The sequence below is a fragment of the Stegodyphus dumicola genome, chromosome X1 (assembly GCF_044657685.1).
Source record: "Stegodyphus dumicola isolate Sdum_Otavi_A_Nest chromosome X1, ASM4465768v1".
Classification (NCBI taxonomy): Eukaryota; Metazoa; Arthropoda; class Arachnida; order Araneae; family Eresidae; genus Stegodyphus; species Stegodyphus dumicola.
In genome coordinates, this window is record NC_140780.1 from 220,161,137 (window position 1) to 220,182,470 (window position 21,334).

The 21,334-nt window shown below is 31.0% G+C and overlaps 1 long non-coding RNA gene across 1 annotated transcript; it reads left to right on the forward strand.

Moving 5' to 3' along the window:
• The first annotated feature begins 1,296 nt into the window (after positions 1-1,296).
• On the forward strand, positions 1,297-21,143 carry LOC146993419 (uncharacterized). The gene is made up of 2 exons (XR_015038755.1): positions 1,297-1,979; positions 13,422-21,143. It is a non-coding gene; the product is annotated as an uncharacterized LOC146993419 (long non-coding RNA).
• Positions 21,144-21,334: the final 191 nt, after the last annotated feature.

The window sequence follows — 21,334 nt, forward strand, 5'->3', positions numbered from 1 at the left end:
TAAGGGTACACTCAACACACACAGCAAGGATAAATCTCCTTAAGAAGTTGGTGAACAAAAGACCCTTGGAATTCCATTCATGGTGAAGCTCAGCAATTAGCAAGACCCCACAATACTTAATATGCCTACTTGGATGCAAAGTGCCAGTCTTGCTTCAACCTGTGTTAATAAGGTACTGCATTTTCTTACTGGAATATGAATTTTCAATCATCTTTTATTTGAGGAAACAGCCACAGTTATGATGAATAATAAAATAAACTTTTTCACCTCAAACTGCTGTGAGAAGCCATCAAAATAAATTACTAGTCTGGGCAGTTGATTTAATATGATTAAAAACTATAGTCTTATGTGATAAAGATACTGTATATATATTTTTATTATGATAAGAGTATATGTACTTATGCACATGTAAGTATTTATTTATAATAAGAGTTATGTATATATTTAGTTATGTATGTATTTATATGATAAGAGTTATGCATTTTGTGTACAAAATAAAATTTTTCATTTCAAGTTGCTGCGAGAAGCCATCAAAATACATTATTAGTCACGGCAGTTGATTTATTAAGATTAAGAACTATAATTTATGTGATAAAAGTACAGTACATATATATATATATATTCATTAATACTACACATTCAGCTTTTGTGATAACAGTTATGTATACATTGTTGCAGTAAATGGAGAAATCAATAAAAGTATCTCATTTACATTTCATACATTCAGTTTTTTTTTTTCTGAAAGTACTATGAACTCAGAAAAAATTTACATTTATATTTTATTAGTATATTTATTGAAGTGCATATATGAAACTAAGCAGTTAAAAGGTTCACTTTTGGAATAATTTATTAATATTTCTTAAATGATTAAAATGTCTTACAGATGATAATATATACAAAGCGTTCTGAAGAAAAACGGTGTAGACTTATTCTTTATCAACCATAGGGCGAACCAACATCAATAAAAAGAAATTGAAAGGAAATCCATAAATTTATCAAAAAGTAGCAGTTAACACTTTTAAAATCTTAAATACAATGAGGAAGTTCATTTCGTTTGAAATGAAACGTTTTCAGATAATCTTGAAATACTAATGGAAGATTTCCCAGACCGTCTGTTTCCAAATCCCATATTCATTTCATTTAGATGAATCATAGCCGATTTATAATTTCTAGCTTTGCAAACGCAAAAATACAGTTTACTTGCACGTAATTTCTCATATCAATTACGCTTCACATCACACCGTAATACGAAACTGGCGGGAAAATGAGACTCTTTTGGCGCAATCTATGGCGAAATTTCGTACAAGGGCAAAGCAAGGATGAAGTCTGTATTTAATGTGACCGGTCACGGTCTGGCCATCCGGAAAAAGCGGCGACCGTGTAGACGATAGTTCTTTGGGGATAATCATTGCAGTCTGGAGGCAGTCTCCATAGGTTTGTGTGTTCATGCAAGCCAACTTATATATTTGTCGTATAAGTTGGCATTGGTTGATGTTTTATTTTTTATTCGAAATTGTTAAATGAATATATTGTTGTAGAGTCGGAGAACGGAACTGTTTCTGGGCATTTGATTCTTGCCATCAATTCATGCAACATATTGCTTACAAATTGGCTAGTGTATAAAAATAATACGTCCAGCTTGCTACCGTTTTAGACTCCGAACAAGGCGTACTTCAAGATTCTTTGCTTCATATACAAAACGATTAGCGAAGTCAGGTGAACAAGTAAAGCTGGCAATCTTCCATCTTGTATTTTAGTGCGTTCGTTTCTGTCTTGGTTGTGCTGCTATTTACGTGATTTATATTAAACATATTTTTATTTTGAATTTGCTTAATATTCGCATTTTGAGCAAACGTAACGTGTATGTTTTTAATTGTTAAGAAAATATTTCGTACTGGATTGTACTGAGTTTTTGAAGTGAACATGCTCTTGTTCAATTTGGAATCAGAAAATTTGTGTCGCCTTCGAATATCGTTTTGGTAAGTAATATATTCTCTATAGTTTGTTTCTTGTATATTTCCTACATTTTATTTAAATTTTTAATTCTTGTTAATTAGAATAAATAGAACAGTTATGGTGAGTGAATAGTATTCCATTTAATAAGTGCGTTCAGACTGATCCGTATGTAGAACTTTTTTTATTTTAGATTTGAAAACACTTTCCGCACAGCTTTAGTATTAATCCTCTTTGGCAACTTTTGGGCGCCATTAATGAAAATTTGTGATAACCCTGTTATTTATAATTACCCTGAATACTGAGCTGTAAACGCATGTCGCCATTTCTGTACTTTAACAAATTTGGTAGATATAAGAGCTTTGATGGCGGGATGAATAGGGTGCAAGTTTTTCTTAAAGTTAATTTTGTGTTTGGAAAGCATAATATAAAAGTGAGGGTTTTCTTCCGCAAAGCACCAGCTGGCGCCGTTGCAGTTTTACTCGCCAAGCTCACAAGCGTTTGATCGACGTCGACGGTGAGCGGCGTAACGTTTATTAGATATTAAACACATGAAAGTAAACCTCTTAAACGTGATATTTAGTGCATATTATCAAAATAAGTTCAAAGTTGGTAACCCGGCGAATTGGTTTGTCGGAGGTAGCAACCCTATTCGCTCTTAGAGAATATTTCTCGTCTGTTCGGGGCTCCGTTGGCTAGCGGTGCGTCACTAGCGGGTGAGGGTGGTGAAAATCGGCCGAGGGGGGTGAATATAACACGGCTTTTTAGAATAGTATGGCTGTGTTTTTACGTAATTTTAAAAGACTTTAAACACGCGGCTCCTAAAATATTATGAGGTAAAAGCGCAGAATAGGCTGCATCAACAAAGTTCAGTAGGAGGAGCTGTGTAACGTCCATTAATGGGTGGGACTTAGCTTATGACGTCACAATGTAGTCTCCATGGACCTTAGTAGTCTCGCATTTACGCTACGTGTACTTTCTATTTTCTCTTAAAAATAACAATAATAAATTGTTTATTATTGTAAATTAATACCAAATTCTTTACTTTTAATTTACATTTATAACATTTAAACTTAGGCGTTACTGATAATAAGTATAATAAATTGTTTATATTTAAAATTACCATGATACAGTGAGCGAATTCTACCAATTATTAAAACGATAAACAACGTCGCAGTCTCTAATACTTGTTGAGCTTCAATATTTTCAAAGATTTTTATTAAATTATTTTTATTAATTTTTTTTATTTATACAAATAAGATATTTTTTTAAATTTAAATTCATATTGTATAACATTTCAATTTTATCATTTTTACAAATTACCTTCTTGCTACGTAACGACATAATTCCTTGCATACCAATAATTAGACAATTTTCATTACTTCTAAAAATTTTAAACTTTACATTAATAAAAAAAGAATATTTTTTATTGCATATGAACATCATTACACAGCTTTCATATCAGTTTCTAAAATTCCTAAATCACGCCATATTCTGTGTAGTTATGCTAGAATTCTACGCATTAATAAATAAAAAAATCTAAGGTTGATCTTTACATTATGGTAACTTGGAGATTTTTTGGCGAAAATTTGGCGACCAACTCCCCTACAGCAAACCTCTATTTTTTTTTCCCCGCCGCCATTTTGTCTTCACGAAGTAAAGACATGTTTCTTTTCTTCTTATATACTGAACACTTCTTCCAACAATCTACTAGCCGAATTACACTTATGCTAGAAATTTTATCAAACAAAACTGCTTAATCATGACAAATATTCACTGCAAAATTCGGAAAAAGTGCACAATACCATACACCTTACGCGTTTTTCAAAATAACACATACACATAAACCATGTACACGCCGACTTATTTTTACTTAAAAAAAATCTCAGAATTGCACAAAAATGGCATTGCGCACACTCTTCACTATATCCATGTACACTGCTTTTTTCTCATAAATTCGAAAAATTTCACGAAAATACATGACAATTTTCTCAATCTTTAAACCCGGTAAAAAGAACATATATGAAATTACCTGATCGCGAAAAAGTATTTACCCTTTACAAATATGAGCATTTCCACATATAAAATAAATAAAATATCCCAAAACTTTTACCTCTAAGTCATCTATTACATTATACACGTCACCAACGAATTCATACATGAAGCATTACAAATATTTAGTATCAAATATTTAAATTATTTCCATGCACGTTTATTTCAACTTAAACGTAAACCAAATTCCTATAAGCATAAAATTCACAAAATAACTATCATTTCATTAAAATATCACTGAACCATGTACACGTCGACTTATTTTTACTTAAAAAAACATCCCAGAATTGCACAAAAATGGCATTGCGCACACTCTTCACTATATCCATGTACACTGCTTTTATCTCATAAATTAAAAAAATTTCACGAAAATACATGACAATTTTCTCAATCTTTAAACCCGGTAAAAAGAACATATATGAAATTACATGATCGCGAAAAAGTATTTACCCTTTACAAATATGAACATTTCCACATATAAAATAAATAAAATATCCAAAAACTTTTACCTCTAAATCATCTATTACATTATACACGTCACCAACGAATTCATACATGAAGCATTACAAATATTTATTATCAAATATTTAAATTATTTCCATGCACATTTATTTCAACTTAAACATACACCAAATTCCTACAAGTATAAAATTCACAAAATAACTATCATTTCATTAAAATATAATTAAATTCAAAAACACCACTTAAAATATACATGAGCACATACATTCAATTAATAAAAATTACCTTACAATCCTAATTACTTTAAACTAAATCATTGCTAATAACAATTTTCCCAATAATACCAAATTCCTTTCCACCTTACATTTCCAACAATGCATAAAAATAATTAAAAATACTAACTTACCTAATCTCCTTCAGAATCTTCATTACGTGGCGGATACACTTTTCTTCATTCTCTTTCAGAATCTTTAAAATCATACTTATCTTTCAAAGCAAGATACCACGTAAAATAAGTAACATAATAAAACATGTTTATTTCTCTCTCACACAACCTTAAAATACATTTCTTACTATCCTTTTCAATACCACTAAATACCCATTTCGAATTCACTTTACTTACGGCCATGGGATCCAAAAATTCACAAACACTATTTCACACAACACAGAATAAAGCCAAATACAAAATTCCCAGATTTTTCCCCATTAAAGAACAGTAATTCGTCCATTAAAATCACATGACATATCCCATGATCTCTTCCGATTAAAGAACCGTAATTCGTCCATTAATATCACATGACATATTCCATGATCTCTCATTTCCCCCACACAAAATAATGCGTAATCGGAACTCAGTACTGCTCACATTATTACCAAAGTCCCAGGTAGTAACCTTTATCGCCTCCAAAATGTCGCCAAACTACCAGTTACCGTAATGTAAAGATCAACCAAATCTAATTTCTCAGAATGAAAGAAAATATAATAAAATAAATACTACAAACTTGGAACACTAAGCAATGCTTCACATACGCACACGCACACACATATTATCAATGAACTCATATTATCAAGTGCAATTACGATACCAAACACTACGTATTAAAATATGAGGTAAATGTTACTTCAAGAGTTAAAGTTAACAATTTTGCTACTGTTGAGTAGATCATCGGGCTATCGATATATGTCGTAAGTCGGAAAGCGTTATAAACATATCAAAGCTAAAAAATTAAAAATACAATTTAAATGAAAAATGACGTCTTAAATATAATTCACAATTAAAACAACAATACAAATTTAAAATACACTAATGATATGTTAAACATTGCACATAAATAAAGTTACATTACTGCTCGGCATCACACACAACCTCGTTTTCTCTTCTACACAACGATCAGTATTCGCTCGAAAAGCATCAAAGAATTCCACAGACTCGGTGTCCATGTGCTCATCCATCTATTTTCACTTAAAGAAAAATCAGAGAATTGCTCAAACTCGGCATTGCGCACCACATTGGCTTTGCCCATGTGCACATCGATCTATTTTCATTTAAAAAAAATCCCAGAATTGCACAAACTCGGCATCGCGCACAACCTCGGCATTGCACCACATTTACTAATACAGTTTTCTTGATTTAGTTATTTTTGGTTTTCTTCTTTCCTGTTGTGTCGTTAATCCAGCCATTTAAAAAATAATAATAAATTTAAAAAAATAAAATTATATAGTTGTATGGCAACCTTGCTGGATGTTGTTTTCTTTAGTTGATTATACTAACATTTTTAGTTACTCAGAATACCGGGCTTGGAGCTTTGAATTTTGAGTTAAATGCTAAGGTTGCTTCGTGTATTGGATTAGTTGTTCTTTTTTACTGATCTGGCTTTTTGACTTTTGTTGGGGGACTCTCCGGGTCTCTGGCTGCCTTCGCTTGTGGTGTGAATGGGACACCCCTTTTTGGACCATAAGATCACTTTGTGATCAGGCGGGTTGGGGCGTTCTAGCAAAAACAAAACAAAACCACATTGGCTTTGCCCATGTACACATCGATCTATTTTCACTTAAAAAACCCCAGAATTGCGCAAACTCGGAATTGCACACCACACTGGCTTTGCCCATGTGCACTTCGATCTATTTTCACTTAAAAAAAATCCCAGAATTGCACAAACTCGGCATCGTGCACAGCATTGGCTTTGCCCATGCGCACATCAATCAATTTTCACTTAAAAAAACATCCCAGAATTGCACACTCGGCATTGCGCACCACATTGGCTTGCCCATGTGCACGTCCATCTATTTTCACTTAAAAAAACATCCCAGAATTGCACAAACTCGGCATTGCGCACAACCTCGGCATTGCGCACCACATTGGCTTTGCCCATGTGCACATCGATCTATTTTCACTTAAAAAATCCCAGAACTGCACAAACTCGGCATCGCGCACAATCTCGGTATTGCGCACCACATTGGCTTTGCCCATGTACATATCTATCTTTTTTCACTTAAAAAATCCCAGAATTGCACAAACTCGGCATTGCGCACCACACTGGCTTTGCCCGTGTGCACATCGATCTATTATCACTTAAAAAAAATCTCAGAATTGCACAAACTCGGCATCGCGCAGCATTGGTTTTGCCCATGTGCACATCGATCAATTTTCACTTAAAAAAAACATCTCAGAGTTGCACAAACTTGGCATTGCGCACCACTCAAAATCGTCTATACGTCTCAAAACCGTCTCTCTACTAGTTTCATATTTGTTCCACAAATTGGGCACTTACTATACGATATTGCAATCAAACTTTTCTCCATACACCACTCACTAACACTCTTTTTGCCTCTTCGCTCCAACTGATTAAAAAAATCCAGATTCAGATACTCATCCATTCTGCAGTAAGCACCGATTTTGACACACTCATCAATAATCAAAACATTCTTTAAGCAAAAGAATTCTTTTCTGTATTTTCAAAAGTTACGGTTATAATTTTTAACTCATGCATTCAATATTTTCAATCGTTTGGTAATGATCGTTTTCAATCGTTTGGTATCTTAATAATACATTTGTCAGAGAATCGTTTGGTATCTTAATAATACATTTGTCAGAGATAATTCGTTGCGTTAAATGCTAACATTACCACACACCACACAAAAGTAGATTTATAATTAAAAAAATCTCGCGCAGACATTATAAACCTACCATTTCAACTCAGTTAAAACTTCATTTAAGTTTTCTTTAAATACGAAGCTATAGCATACTTATAACTTGTTTTTAAGGAGAGGCGTAACCAATATTACGTCATAAAAAGGCGTGTCCAAGCATAAGAGAAGTAAACACAGCATCGACTGATGCAGCCTATTCTGCGATTTAGCCATATTGAGATTAACGTGGGCCGCAATAATGTCCGTTTTAAATAATTAAGTTTTTATTTTTATTACTGTTGTTTTTACCTAAAATAATAAGAATTAAATCAGTTTTTTTGCTTAAAAATTTGATATATTTTTAATGCATTTTTAAAAATTACTTTTCAGAGGATGCTAGGTGTTTATATACAATAGATGATTAGAATGAAAAAAAATATTATTGGTTCTCTGAGATGACAAAATATTTTTATGTATTTCCAGGGTCATCAAAGTTAGTAAACCACTGCTTTGAGTTATTAATCAAAGTTTGAAGGAATCTTGAAAGATAACAAGATGTATAATGTTTATTCTAGTTTTATTTACAATGCTACTTTAAAGGATTTGAATATTATTGAAGATACTTGGCATTGTCAAATATATTATGAAAAAGACAGTTGTTTCAAAATAAAATATATTTTAAGCTATCAGCAAGTAAATTCAAAAAACAACTTTGAAAAAGTGTAAAATGAATGTTTTAAATGTATTATTTAGTAATGAATCTATTAATCTATTAAATGTACAGTAGCACATTAAACATAATTTTGAGAATATCGATAAGCAAAGCACTTAATGAAAAAGACCCTTTTTACTAAAAATATTAGTATTCCGTATGAATGACAGAGAATATATGTAATGAATACCATGGCCAAATACCTATATAAAAAAAAAAAAAAAAAAGTAGTATTCTCTACCTCGAAACTTGCAAAAGTAATCCTGCTATGCAACACATAGTTAATTTCTGATTACATGATATTGCAAGCATTTTCTTCAGATTTTTCCTACAACTGATATTGAATACTAATAGTTTGATCTGGTTTCATATCATGGTTAAAGGGTGCTGCATGGTTGATTTTTCTAGTTTTACTCATATGTAATGCAAATACAAGCCAGTTTTCTTTAGAAAGTTGTTCAAAACGGCATCTTTCTTCAGGTCCATAGCCGATATTCTTTGCCATATTCGAATAACCTAAACTTTCCTTCAGATTCTACATTAACATGATATATCTCTTGAAAGCAGAACAATGATCTATCCGTGTAGCAGGAGTGTATTTAAAACATGTCAGAATCATGGGATTCATAATGAAATCGACCATGTTTTCATCTTGAAAACTTTATAAATTTTCCCGATTTTCTCAAGTCATGGGTTTCACTAACAAGATATTTATACTTTTGTTCAAGTTTACAAGCAGTTGAGCAATACAATTGTTGAATACTGGTAGTTTGACCCAAGTTTGAATCTTCAGTATTCAGTATCTTGGGCCATCACGCTGTCATGCCCCCTAAAGTTATTACTGCTTGGCATAATAACAATCTCACATCATCATGTTAGCTACTTTGTCAGAACTAATATATCAACTGCAGTCTCTCCAAAGACTCTCACTATAACAGAGATTTAAAAATATCTTTCTTAGAATAAAAATAGGTTTGTCAACGTCTGGCAACAATTCATGAACTTTTCACGCAAAGCATTTACGACTCATTTCAGATAGAACATTTTGAGAAGTGTTTCATCTGCCTTTTTCATACGTATAGCTGCATCGTTCAGAAGAAAATGATGTTGTCGTGTTTAATTTCATCAGGGGTTTTCCCTCATCTGTTATAAGCAGAAATAATTTCAATGATATCCTGGAACTGGAATTATCATAGGGTACATATTACAGGGGTGTTTGTGCTCCGGGGAAACCCCGCAATTCCAGGGATTTTGAACTTCGATACCCGGAAATTCTGGGGATCGTCGTTCAAAAGGAAGTAGGAATAATAATGAACTATTTATTTTGATCTGGGTAATTTTGTTTGCTTTGAAAGCAGAAAATGCAAGGTCAGTGTATGTGGTGAAAACTTTTCCTTTCTTTCTCCAAAGGCAGTGATAATGTGTGAAAAGGGGGAAAAAACTTCTTTTTTGTTCTTTCTTTATTGCGAGTTATGACTCATTCCCCCGGTTCTCGGACATTCTCTTCTGGATTCTTTTCGGCAAGTAAGCACGGCAGAAAAAAAGAGAGACTTCGTTCGACCAGATGTGCGATCACGTGACTCTGGGTTCAAAGGTCTTATCTCTCCTGGCGTGGCGCCAATAAGTAGAGAAGGGGGATTTTTTTACCGTATTAGCTATTTGTCATTGATTGCTTCTTAACTTTTTTTTCGCCGCTGTGTAAAATTTTCGTTTCATTTATTGATGCACGTGTAAATTTTTCGTTTCGTTTATTGAAATATTTTTTTTATTTATGTACGCAAGAGAATTTCACTATGAAATTTCTCGATATAAATAGTGATATTATACAATTAGAAGAAGGTGTCCGGAATGCATTTAGGTGGAATTGGATTGAACGGAGAGATGGTAATGGGGATACCATCGGCACATGGTGCAAGGAAATAAATGTTGCTCGAGAAGCATATTGTGTTTTTTGTAACTCACTGCTGAAGTATGGGGGGGGAAGGATTCAAGGCTTTCACAAATCATTCTAAAACTGTGACGCACATAAAATATTCAAAGTGCATTAGACATTCAATGACTTTAAGTAATTATGCTAATTCAAAAAATACTGATGACTTACTGGAGACTGATGCTCGGCCATTGGGTATAGTGATAAGAAAAGCACGGCAAGCGGTATTAATAACTTCGTTTATCGCCGAGAATTCTCTTTCTCTCGATGCAGCTCCCAATTTAATTGAACTCTGCAAGCAGTTGAGCCGCGATCAGACGGCACTAAACTCGTTGGAAATGTCCAGGACTACTGCATGTTATAAGATGAAATATGGGCTCGCAAAACTATTGAGGAAAATATCATTAAAACTGTAAAGGAGACTCCATTTTCTCTAAATTTGGGTGAAAGTACTAGCAATGCTCAAGAAAGTATACTGGCAATATTGGTGCAGTTTTATGACAACAATCAAAATGAAGTTGTAGTTCATCATTTTGCATCTCTAAAGATGGAATCTTGCAATTCAGAAGCTGTTTTTAAAGCAGCTGTTAATACTATTGAAGATAATAATATTCCATGGGCAAACTTAATTAGTGTATTAATGGACTCATGTAACACCATGCGTGAAAAAAAAAAAAAAAGGGTGTTGAAACCAGACTACGATCAAACAAAGCACCCCACTTATTAGATATTGATGGTGACACATGTCACACAGCTAATAACTGTGCAAAAAAATTTGCTTCATGTTTTGATAGATACTTAGAAGATTTGTTTGATGACATCTATTTTGATATGAAAAGCTGCAGTAAAAGAGAAAATTTTTTCAAAATCTGTGAATCCCTTGCCATTAAAAAACTTAAGCCCTTGAAGAGACCAGACCATAGGTGGGTGTACATTTTATGTGTTTTAGAAAGAATCAAAGATCTGTGGGATGCTCTTATTGCATTTTATTTTCACTACTTGGATAAAACTGATAAAGGGGATTATTTTTCTTATGTTGAAACTGTATACAATAAAAGAAATATTTCTGCAGCTCAGAAAAAAATTGTTGAAGGGGTGTATTCTTGCTTGCATTCCCAACAACTCACAAAGGATGCTTTAGCTCGGAAAAAAAGAATACTAAATGGGTTATTTGTTATGCAAAACAAAACTTTATTGCATATGGCATTATATTCAGCAGTATTACCAGAGTTCAACACATATATTAAATTATTTGAAACAAAAAAACCAATGCTTCATTTAATACATTCCAGTATTTATAAATTGATGGCAAAATTTTTCTCTTTCATATCTAATTAGTTTTACAGCATTAGATCCAAAGCTAAGAGGTAAAACCAGTACAATATTAGCTTTTGAAAAATTATCATCTTTTATGTCCCATATTTTTAGTGATAATGAAAAGTCAAAAGTAGAAGCTGAAATAAGGTTATACCAGAGTGATATTGATATCACCAAAGAAATGCTCTACACATCTGATGAAAGTGGAAATTAAGTCAAGTGTACAATTGATAAATATTGGTCTAAAGTTTTTAATTTAAAAGATGATTTCACAAATGATTATAAGTATCCTACATTGGCTAAATTGGTCAAAGCCTGCCTTAGCTGCTTCCATGGCCCATTAGTGGAAAGTGCATTCAACTTAATGGATACACTTGTCACTGACTATAGAACCTCTTTTAAGATTGATTCCCTAGATGCAGTGCAGACTATTAAATATGATTTAATGGCTTCTAAAGAAACCTCATGTGAAAAATGTGGCTAAAAAAATTCAATAACTGATCCAATTCACAAAGATCTCTTACTGAAAATGAACAGAAGTTGGAAAACATATCAAGAGGACTTAAAAACATGTATTTCAGATGAGTCACCTATAAAAGTCTCTGAAAAACCTACATTAGCAGAAAAGCAAACTGCTTCTACCTCTGCATGTGCAGTTCTCGAGGAAATTTCTTCAACTGTAAATGAGGAAAATAAAAGTCAACCTTTCTGCAATTATGAAGTTCACCACAAAAGAAAGACAAGCCCACAAACATCAGAAAATATAAAAAAGCAGCAGAAATTAGATAATTTTTTTTTATAAAGAATTAATTCAGGTAATTTAAAATATTTACATAAAATGTAGTAGTTTATATGTTTGAAAATTTATGGTTATTAATTTTGCAAAAAAAGTAATTCATTGAACGTTTATAATTAGGTCATTCAATACTTCATAATTGTAATTTTTCATTTCTCCCCCCCCCTTCTCGAAACTCCAAAATGTCGGTAGTAAGTCCGTAAAAGTTTCAGGGGATTTTTTGGGGTCCCACAAACACCCCTGTTCTGTATAATTCTGTTAATTTTGTAGCAGTTTCCTCCATATAACATTATTATATGTTAAGGTTTTATTGACTTAATGTTTTGTAGCTTTAAAATTTGTACTTTTTTGAATTTTTTTTTTAAAAAAGAGTTTGGGTTCCTCTTAAACAGAAGTTTTAATTTTTCAGCTGTCACTTTTATTTAATCAGCATTTTAAATCTTGTGTAAGCAATAAAAAGATAACTCAAATTTGAATGTCATTTTGTGGACAGTCTTGCAGATCTCATTTTGGTGGATATCGCACTGTTCTAGGTTTGCTGGTTTGCTGGTAATATTATTAACTAAGACATGCTCAATTAAACATTGTAAACAAACAGATTTTATGTGTATCTATGTAGAATAATTCAGCAATTTTCATGAACTAACAGTTTTATTTTACAAGTAGACCCTTTTTTTGGGCGATATGGAAGTAGGGGAAAAAAATTAAACAGTTATTTTCTTGTAAAAATAAACTGTTATATAACCAAATGACCTCTCTTCCCTTGTTCAAGTAAGTGTTACACTTTTTTTCAGAGCCACACAGATATCAAAATAAATGAAGCAGAGCTATTTTGTTCTTAAGTTAAAGTTAGTAACTGGATAATTTTATTAAAAAAAGTTATTGCTCATTAAAATAAAATCTTCGGTAGAAATGTTCTTATTTTCAGAACTTGTCTTTCATGGGAATTTTTTTCTTTAAAAAGAAAGAAATGAAGTGTAGCTACCTTTCCATAAAATTAAGCTTAGGATTTAACTAAATTTTACTTTTTAAAGTCCTTTTATTTATTTACTTTCTTTTTTTTTTTTCAGAGATTTCATGCCAAATAAATGTATGCAAAGCTATTGCTTTGGAATTATGAGGTCCTCTGTTTCCTGTGAGTGAGAATCTTTTTTCGAGGCTAGTAAATTTAAACATAGAGCAAAAACGTCAAACAAAAAATTGGAATGAACAGTTTAGAGAAAATGTTAGAATCAGCCTAAGAAACATCAACTAAATCACAGAAAAAATTGCTAATTGATCAGAAAAAGAAAGTGAAATGGGATGACGAAACATTGTAAATTGCATTCACATTATGCTGTTTAAGTAGAAAGACATATCTTTATCTTCAGAAACAATCTAAAGTATAATTTTCCACATTTAGGCACTCTTGGACATCATTATTTCAATAGTGGCAAGCTATTTTAGACGATGCTTTAAAAATGATGAAAATTAATAGAGAAGGTAAAGAAAATTTTCAGTGTCTTATAGTTTCATCATTTGATGAAATGAAAATTAAAACTATATATGAATATGATATGAAACACGACAAAGTATTGGCTCATATTTGCAAACACTATTAGCATGAGGCCTTTTTGAAAACTGGAAGCAACTACTCTTTGTAGACTTTGATAGAAGGATGATAGATGCCATTCTTTTTCATGTGATTTCAAAATTCCATGAAACTGGATATAAAGTTGTAGCTGTAGTGAGTGATAAGCTAGCCATGCACTGTGGAAAACATTACAAATGAATAAAAATAAATCATGGTGTTTGCACCTAATTACCAATGAAAATATTAATTTTTATGCAAATGCATATATAAAAGAAGTAAATAACTTCTTTTATATTTTTAATAGTTATATTCCTGAAGTGTTTTGGTTTCCTTGTAACTGTGTTTACGAAAAGTATGTAACAACTCAGGATGCAGCAATAGATAAATTTGCAAGACTTTGAAAAACATGAGGTGCACTGGAAAAAAATCAGTGCAGGTATTTCATAAAGGTGTTCTATTTTCTAGCGCAACTTTAAAAAGTCTCTTTGATTATGTGAAAGAAAATACAACCGCTCGTACATTCTAACGCATCGTATAATTCAGGATACTCTCGAAAATACATTTTCACAGATAAGGAGCATAGAAGGACTAGATGATCATCCTACTCCTCTTGGTGTTTTATACAATTTCAGTATATTGATATTGGGCAAGAATGGTTTTATTGGATTTCAGAAAAACACAAATATGAAAGGTAGATTAGAAGATAATTATCTAATTTCAAAAGTTTTTCAGCATGCTGGTTAAAAGTTGTCAAAAACAATGACAATATGTCATTTTCATTTTCAGAAAATAGTGATACTGCAAAATTATCGATTGCCCATTTGAAAATTCCGAACTAAAATTGGACATGACTGTCACAGAACATGGTGGTTTAAGTTATATTGCGGGATTGGATAGCAAAGCAGTATCATATTGAGTATCCTAATCTTGGGGAATTTATGTGTAAACTAAAAGAATATGCAAATTGTGTTTCGTTGTGGATAAAGCATCTATATCATGAAGGACTCATTCAACCATCTGAAGAGTGGAAAATGCATGTTAATAAAATGGAAGAACAATTTTTAATGGTTCCACTTTAAGAAAGGGAGAAAATATTATAAAGGACTTTGTCGAAACTTAAACAGCAGTTTTCCGACGCTGATGAAAAATTACTTGCAACATTTGCTAGAATTTGAACTTTCATACGATTAAGGAATTTAAATAAAAAATTAGTTAATCAAAAATATTTGAAAGCTAAAAAAAGAATACTAAGTTTATTCAATGAAAATTACAATATAACATGGAAAAGAAGAAATAAATTTAAAATACTTAATATCACAAAATAATTGCTTTTTATTTGACGAAAATTACAACATAATGTAGAAAAGGAAGAAATAAATTGAAGAAAATATCTTAATATCGCAAAATACTTGTTTCTAACTGTATGAAAATCAAACTATCTTTTGTTCTCTTTGGTATGCTATTTTTTTAGCTTAAGCACTTTAAGAAATGTTTAAATATTTTTCTTCAGGAAACACTAAGCTGCAGCAAAAATGAAGTGTCCAGCATATCTCTGTCAAAAATTGTATTTTTTTATTAAAACAGAACTGATTCAAATTACCTATACTGAAATTTTAGATGCAAATACATTACTTTTGGAAAGAAAATATATTTTGTTGTATTTTGTGTTATTTGATGTATTTTTTATTTTTAAACATTAATCTCATAATATATATGTGTATATATATATATGTGTGTGTGTGTACAAAAAGAAACATAATAGGCTAAAAATTAAAAACAAATAAAAAAAAAACATCTTGCACTATAGCTGCAAGATTGAAGTAAAATAGACTTAGAGCATCTAAACTTAATATTAAATTGGAATCAAAGCAATGCAATTCCTTAACAATACTAATAATTGCAACCGTGTATAAGAGGTTTTACACAAATTAAAAAATAAGAATTCATATTAGAACTAACTCATTTTGCTCTTTGTTTGTAATTGCTTTTGAATTTTGGATTTGCATATAATGGTTTTAGACGAATTTGCTTTTTAAAAGGCCAATTTGCATAATGTCTTTTTTTTTTTTAAGTTGTCAATTTGGCACAATGTTATGTTTTATTCTTTTTCCAAGTGTTTTGAAAGCATGCAGAGAAATTCGGGTATATTTGAGATTTGATTTTTTGGTTTTATTTGAGTTCTAATGTCTTAAATGAAAATTTTATTGAACTTTTTTCGGTTTTCGATCTCAAATGAACCAAAAGAATGAATATGTTTTCAAAACGTATTAATCGACTTTTGTGAAGCTGTAATTCATTTTCGCGTGAAGAGTTCTGAATTGGATTTTCAGTAAAAGGAGTTTAATTTTTAAATTTGCATATCTTCCCTTTCGCATTATTATTTTTCGAGTTTGTTCTAATGTAAATTCTTATTCTAATTTTAATTTGTTTAGATATTGTGTAAAACGTTTTATATACAATTGCAATTATTATTTTTATTGAGAAATTGCCTTGCTTTGATTCCAATTTAATAATGTCTTTAGATGCTTTAAGTCTCTATGTATGTTATGTATATAAAGCCATATATCTTGATATAAAATATTATATTACATTTTCATAATGTACACTAAATAAATAAAAATATTTACAATTCTGAAATAGTGAGTTGACGTATAAAAACTCTGCAAATGCAAAAAACGTTTTTTTTTTTGCAAGAGCGTTTGCAAATTTTTTATGTGCCAGCTCAATATTCCAGAATTCAGTATGATATTTAAATTAGCTTAGGTTATGTTTACAATTTAATAAATATTGTCACTGAATTAATGCAGTTTTCAGGCATAACTTGGGTTTCAGTTTTGAACTTAATTAATTTGCCCTTGGTTTAAATCATTCCAAGTTTATTTTGATATTTTTATATACTATCCTAGATATTATGCACTTAAGTGTAAAATATATCAAAGGAATGAGGATATGTACTATGCAAATATATTTTTCATGTTGGCATTTATTTATTTATTCAATATACCTTCATTTTAAACATATATTTTAAAAGTTGTAGGTATGCAAATATATGTATGTTGATGCAAAATGTTCATTAGATATTTATATATGTGAAATTGTGATTTAGTTAATATCTTTCTCCAGCACTTTAATGTAAACATCTAGTAAATAAGATTGCTCAAATAAGTGCAAATTTGTTTTAAATGCCTACCATAGTTTCTACCCACCTGTAGTACAAGAGAAAGTGACAGAGATCTCTCTGTGATGTCACGATGTGGTTGACCACTCAACATATTTCCCTCTTATGCACAAACCTTGCTGAGCTTTGTTATCTAATTGTAGTGAATAATATTGACTTTTTTGGCACCCATGCAGTTCGCTGGTCTTTTATATGACCTTGATGAATCTTCAGTCCTATTCTTGGCAGTATCATTTGATAATGATATTAAATTTAAGTCTCTCATTATTTTATCTCCAAATATAGTACTTGTTAAATCTTTTGTAGCAGGTAGAATTAATTGCTCCTTATAGTATGAGCTACTTGATATGATGTTCTTGCTACTTTTTCATTGTTGGAGCCAGTTGTGTTTTATCTTGAAAATGGTTTTCTATTCTAAAAATGTGCAATATTGCGTACTTACTGATTCCTGCTACCGAATTGATGAAATTTTAATTAGCTTGTTTCCAGATACTAAACATCACTTGAACTAGTTTCTTATATATATATATATATGCAAGATGAAAAATAGTGTAATATGTATATAAGATAAAAAATTTGTGTAATATGCATATATATATATGTATAAGATAAAAAAATTGTGTAATATGTATATATATGTATAAGATAAAAAATATGTAAATCAGCTTTATATTTTAATTTATTAATAGCTTCTAAATTCCTTATTTATAATTTTGGTATTTCGTTTCTCTGTTCTAAAAATAACACTCAGGATTGGGCCATTTCTAGATTAATCTATGCCACTAAGCTTGCATAACACTGATGTGTTATTAATTGGGAACCTAAACTCTGAGAACTGAAACTTTTTTAACATAAATGAAATCCTTTCTCAGACTGCCGTACTGGATAAATGCATACTTTTAGCTTTACCTTCTGTGCTGCTTGGATGACTTGTGCTCCATTCCTATTGCAAATAGTATTCAAAAATATAAGTGTTTTTGAATAAGCTTGACTAGAGTGCCAAATGAATTGTGACCACAAATGTGAATTTAAATAAAAAGAAATTTTATCTGGCTTCGTCCTCTTCAGTATGGGTTAACACTCTAAGCATCAAGTACGTGTGCCAAACAACATTGCTACACTTCTATGTTTCAGTGTTGCTACATCAGTACTTCTAAAATTTGCTTCCATTATGTATATATAATGAAAACACATTTAAAGAAGTACTTATGTAGAAATACTGAGACTCAAAAATACTGATTGTATATCTTGTAGGTAGATACAAAATTGCAAAGGAAGCAACATTAGGAAGAGAACACGGCAAAATAGTGCCCAAGCGGCAACAAGCTAAGTGCACATTTATCCAATATGGAAGATTGCCAAAAGAGGAATGTTTTGGTTTAGGTTAGAAAAGTTTGTTTTCAAAATCTTGAGTTCAACTTCCCAATTAGTTACGTCATCAATGCAAGCCATGTATCAGATTGATCTAGAAATAACACAGTCGCGGAAAGTTATTGCAATTTCTAGAATACAGAGACGTAATTACTAAAATTAAAAATGAGGAATTTAAAGCCTATTGTTAAATTGAATAATAAAGCTGATTTACATATTTTTTATCTTATATATATCCTTTTTTTTTTTTCATGCTTCCTCATTTCGTGTCTTCCTCTCCAAGAAGCCTATATGAATAATTATTGATGTGATCTGATGATCTGTGACACTAATTTAAAGAGCAAGACTTGTTTTTCTACAGTATTCTGCCATTAAAGTTAGTGGTATTTCACTTAACAGATGAAGCTTCTCAGTTCTAAAAATTAGTGAAGAAGGAAACAACATTTTGTAGCAAAGCAAAAGAACTCTGTAATGAATTGTCTGTACCATTGCATTGGCTATACAAAGCTGGACTTCCTGGACATTCTTCTCCAAATCTCAACTTTCATTAAACTGCCAAGAAATAAGATTAAGTACTTATGTACCTTAATTTAGAAAAGGAAAATCTCATTCCTTTACTCAGATTGTACAAGACCTGCATATTTACAGAGTTAAGAGCAGCTCTGTGAAAGTAAATACAAGTGATTTTACAGATATTTTCTCTGTCAGATTGAGTGCTTCCTGTTTAGTACTAAATAAATACAGAAAATGTTCATTTATTTTTCAGTGAAATTTTGGATATTGTAGTTTCATGTGAAATTAAAATGTAATGTCAACCTAGTATTATATATATACAGTCAAAAGTCGTTAATCCGGACTCGTCGGGACTTCGGCGATTCCGGATTATCGATTTTTCCGAATTATAGATCATCAGTTTAAATCTGGTAAAATGGCATGCAAAAATTATAAAATTAAAAATATGAAACCGTAATTTACGAAATAAAGAACAATTATGATCTAAAGGGTATCAAAATTTACAAAGAAAAAGCTTAATATTTATTTGTTTACTTTATTAAACATTTCTTTCGATGTAAGTTGTTTAAGTTGCTTCGTTTTTTATGTTATAATACATTCTCTTTAATTCTATAAACAGACATAATTTCTTGTTCAGTTACAAAGTTCCTCTGTTCAAGTCCTATAATTGCTGGGTCGAGAATACCGACTAATTTGTCAATCGAAATTTTTTCGTTTTCAATAACCTCTGTTACTTTCTTCGCTATCGGAAGCGAATTATAATGACGAGGCATTTGATTTAAATCATATCAAAGACGAGATGAAATACTACATTGAGTAAGCAATTATAAGCCAAATAAAATAAAAACATCTGCCGTTAAGATAAGGATAGTGCTGACAGATCAACTTCCAATTCAATGCACGCGGCCGCGGAGTTAAAGATAAACAAACGTTAAAGTTTAGATAAACAAAGGATATGCCTTTATCCATTTTTTGCAGCAATTCCACTTTTTGTTTAATGGACTCCGAAAGATACTTTCGCTTTGTATATCCTTTACATATTAGTAAATATATACCGGAAATTCTATTTGACATAATCGAAAGTTCAAGCTTACTTTTATAAAATTGCTCTAACAGTCTGCAAAAAATAATAATCCGGATCCAATTCGAAGATTAAGGAACAACGCAATCTGCAACATTAACTGAAATAGATAATTAGATAATTTTAGCTTAGCTTATCCCGTCCGTTATACATTAAACGCACATTCGTAAACGTATTTTGCGCACACGCAAATTCGCAGCGGTAAAGGTCTTACGCGCATGCGTCAACGTGATGCATGCGCAGAAAGTTTGTAGCTTTGAGGTCCGGATTATAGATCATTCCGAATTATGGGTGTCCGAATTAACGACTTTTGACTGTATAATCAGAATAAAAGGCAAGTTTGGTTTCTATTCATTAAATGTCATTTTACTAATACTCTTTAATTGCAATTAATCATTTCAAAAATGAAGGTTGTATAATTAGTATTTTGTGGGAAAGTTAAATGTACAAATAAAGGCGAAATAGTTTAACATGGAGTTTCTAGGACCTTAAATTGGGGATTGTATACCAAGTTTGACACCAGGATTTGAGGGTTAGAAACATCCTTATCTTGATACTTATACAGCAGATAAAAAATTTCAAAACTTCTTCGTAATCGAATCTATCAATCTATAGCTTCATTTAGCATCTACTGTACATGTGCAGTTCTGTTGCATTTTGAAAGATAAATATCATAGTGAAAATTTATTAGTTTTGTCAATAATTATCTCAAGATTACTATCCTGAGGTTTTTTTTTTTTTTTTAAATGAACAAGTTTCACGTGTAAAATAACATTTTTAAATGCAGGTATCTCAAACAGAATATTACCTTCAGTGATGTTTAATCTTTTGGACTGCATTATTATAATTTAGTCAGAGATTAAATATTAATGAATGTAATATTAGTAAAATATTTGTATTTTTCTATGCAAATTTGTTTTATTTCAGCTGCTTCATTTATTTTTAAAAACTTTTTTCAGTACTAATTTTATTAAAAATTTGGAAAATTATGTTTCCTGTCTATTTTAGAAGTATGTTGTTTTATGTCTTGTAACGTATGAAATGTTATTGTGGAATAAAAGTTGACATGACCTATATCAGTGTGTTTTTAATGTTTTTCAAAATGAAATTTATTATTTAATTTCTCATCAGGTGCACTTAAATATTTACATACAGCATTTTCAATTTCACAAATAACCGGAAATCAAATCAAGAAGCCAATGAACTAAATATTTCATATGAAAATATATTTCATTATTGTTTTCATCTTATATTTAGTTAAATATTC